Source organism: Diceros bicornis, unplaced genomic scaffold, assembly GCF_020826845.1.
Source record: "Diceros bicornis minor isolate mBicDic1 unplaced genomic scaffold, mDicBic1.mat.cur scaffold_55_ctg1, whole genome shotgun sequence".
NCBI classification, from domain to species: domain Eukaryota; kingdom Metazoa; phylum Chordata; class Mammalia; order Perissodactyla; family Rhinocerotidae; genus Diceros; species Diceros bicornis.
In genome coordinates this window covers 5,879,246-5,882,747 of record NW_026691429.1, presented here as the reverse complement: position 1 = coordinate 5,882,747, position 3,502 = coordinate 5,879,246, and positions in this window count along the sequence as shown.

Genomic DNA, 3,502 nt, shown 5'->3' with positions numbered 1-3,502 from the left:
ACGACTGGAACAACTTATGGGAGTTTTTCCAGCTGCAAGTGGTAACTTCCTACCTCCATCGTGGCGGAAGCTCACGCGTGATCCTGTGAGTGTCTTAGTTTTTGAGTGTGTTGATAACTGGATTTTTGTCATACATTTTGCTAGCACTAGTCACAATTGCTTTTGCATCTTATAGTTACAATAGTGAAGTCCAGAAACAAAGTAAAAGTATTTGGATTCTTCTGTATATTTTTTGCTACTTTTTTTTCCCTGCTTTCCTTGGCCATCAGTACCCTACCCAGTAAATAAAATTGATGTGTGTTTGGGAGAAATTCTTATAACAGTCATTTTGTTCTCAGCATACCTGTAAATCCTTATTTTTATTGGTTCCAGCCATGTGTGGTGGGTACCAGAGCATGAAGGCTGGTTTACCTGCAGTCACCGCTGCGTGTGTTTTGTGTCCTAGCTAGAAAGAGTGACACCCAGCTGAGAAGTAGGAATTATTAGAGTTAATAAACTCTTCACTGTCTTGGGCCCACAGTCGTCAGTTCTAAAATTCTTTTATAATAAGGCCTTTTTATTTTCATCTTTTAAAATAAAATTGTGAATTTTGTTTTTACTAGGCCCGGGATTAGTGACCTGATATCTTAATAACATTTTTTAAAAGGAATGAAACTTCATTTTCTTATCAGGCCTGATAACTTGAATGAAAGTTGTATCAAATTCTTTATAACAGAAATATGTGACTTTTGTTTTGAATCTTTGCTTTTCTCCCTGATACAGGATTCTAGTATAATTGACTTCTACCCTGAAGATTTTGCTATTGATTTAAATGGGAAGAAATATGCCCGGCAAGGTAAAATTTAGACATTATTCCTTTTTGTTAAAATAATTTTCTTCTTTTGGTAAACTGTAAGCAGACATGATTTATGGGATGAAAGAATTTCTGTAAAAGATAAGTATTTTAAAGATTATATGTGAAATTTTGATATTTGTTCATCTAATCTGGGAGTAGCAATGATTAACAGTAATTTTAATAGTAGCATTTTGATAAACAGTAAATTGAGTTGAAATAGATTAATGATTATATCTTTTGTCTCCTTTGTGATTAATTAATGGGATGTGGGACATGCTCCTTCCATCAGTAGCTCATTGACACCTTGTGAGGTTGCTGAGAGTTGTAGAAACATGAAGTGTCCATGTGGAGATTCACTTATACTCCGTGGAAACTTTTGAAACAAGTATTAGAAATTTAGTTTAAATACTTGGCATTAATCATTACTTAAAGTTTATTTATTATTTACATATCTATTTTCTCATTCCTTCTGTTCACAGTTTTTGTAAGAATGACAATATAAAATTAGTACTAAATTTAAGGTACTGTTGATCACTCACCAAATGTGTGATGATGACTGAATGTAAAACACAGTGGAGAAGTCTCTCACACAGTGAGCCAACGATTATTTCACACCTAAGCCCCTTTCAGCAAATTATTTTAACCTTTTCTTCCACCATATATTTTTCTAGGATAATAAGCAGTTTGGTAAAATCATGTTTTCACTCTTTTTCTTTTATTATTCCCTGTGATGCAGATGACCAGTAAAATGACTCAAAGAGAATTGTGGCGCAAAGGGGGGTAAATAATAATTTATAAATTGAAAATCATTATTTTTTGAGATTTTAGGGTTGACTTTTGGTTATGTAGTAACAGAAATTTCATATTACTTTAATGGAATGATAATGAGAATTGCAGCCTATTGATCGGGGTTGTGTAAGTGTTGTGGTTTGTGGTCATATTTTGTTATATATCAGTGGATTGGGGCCTTAGGTTGTTTTTGAACGTGTTTTGTGGAGGATGTTTTGATTAAACTGGAAGGAGAAGAGACATAGGAGAATGGGAGGCAGTAAAGTAATAGTATAAATACATAAATAAGTAAATATATTTATGTAAGTGTTTGTTAAATAAATCCTCGCCTAGATTTTTTAAATAAATGAGTAAATGTATAAGCGTGCAGCTGACTTGCTGAGTGTGTCAGTGTGGTGTGAATCATCCAGAGGAAAAGGAAGGCGTGCACAACAGTTACAGTGTCTCCACGTCCTTGCCGAGATTTGTTATTTTCTGATTTTTGATAGTAGCCATCCTAATGGGTGTGCAGTGGTGATCACTGTGTTTTTGCTTTCCATTTTCCTAATGATTAGTGATGTTGAACCTTTTTTTCATGTGCTTATTGGCTATTTCTGTCTCTCCTTTATTATGTTGAGGTACTTTCCTTCTATACCCATTTTATTCAGAGTTTTTATCGTAAATGGATGCTGTATCTTGTTAAATGCTTTCTCTGCATCTATTGAGATGATCATGTGATTTTTATTCTTCATTTTATAAATGTGTATTATGTTGATTGATTTGCGAATGTTGAACCATCCCTGCATACCTGGAATCAATCCCACTTGATCACGGTGTATAATCTTTTTAACGTATTGTATGAGATTTGCTAGTATTTTGTTGAGGATTTTTGCATCGATGTTCATCAGTGATATTGGCCTGTAATTTTCTTTTTTTGTGTTGTCCTTGTCTGGTTTTGGTATTAGGGTAATGTCGGCTTTGTAGAATGAGTTAGGGAGCTCCCCCCCCCCTCCATTTTTTGGAACAGTTTGAGAAGGATAGGTATTAAGTCTTCTTTGAATGTTTGGTAGAATTCACCAGGGAAGCCGTCTGGTCCTGGACTTTTATTTTTGGGGAGGTTTTTAATTACTGTTTCCATCTCCTTACTGGTGATTGGTCTGTTCAAATTCTCTATTTCTTCTTGATCCAGTTTTGGAAGGTTGTATGATTCTAAGAATTTATCCATTTCTTCCAGATTGTTGAATTGGTTGGCATATAGCTTTTCATAGTATTCTCTTATAATCTTTTGTATTTCTGAGGTGTCTGTTGTAATTTCTCCTCTTTCATTTCTGATTTTACTTATTTGTGCCTTCTCTCTTTTTTTCTTGGTGAGTCTAGCTAAAGGTTTGTCAATTTTGTTTATCTTTTTAAAGAACGAGCTCTTGGTTTTATTAATTTTTTATATTTTTTTTTAGTCTCTATTTCATTTATTTCTGCTCTGATTTTTATTATTTCCCTTCTTCCACTGATTTTGGACTTTGTTCTTCTTTTTCCAGTTTCTTTAGGTGCATTGTTAGATTGTTTATTTGAGATTTTTCTTGTTTGCTGAGATAAGCCTGTTTTGCTATAAACTTCCCTCTTAGAACTGCTTTTGCTGTATCCCATAAGTTCTGGCATGTCGTATTTTCATTTTCATTTCTCTCCAGGTATTTTTTGATTTCTTCTTTGATTTCGTCATTGACTCAATTGTTGTTCAGTAGCATTTTGTTTAATCTCCACGTATGTGTGGCTTTTCTGATTTTCTTCCTATAGTTGATTTCTAGTTTCATCCTGTTGTGGTCAGAAAAGATACTTGGTATTATTTCAATCTTCTTAAATTATGGAGACTTGTTTTGTGGCCTAATATGTGATCAGTCCTGG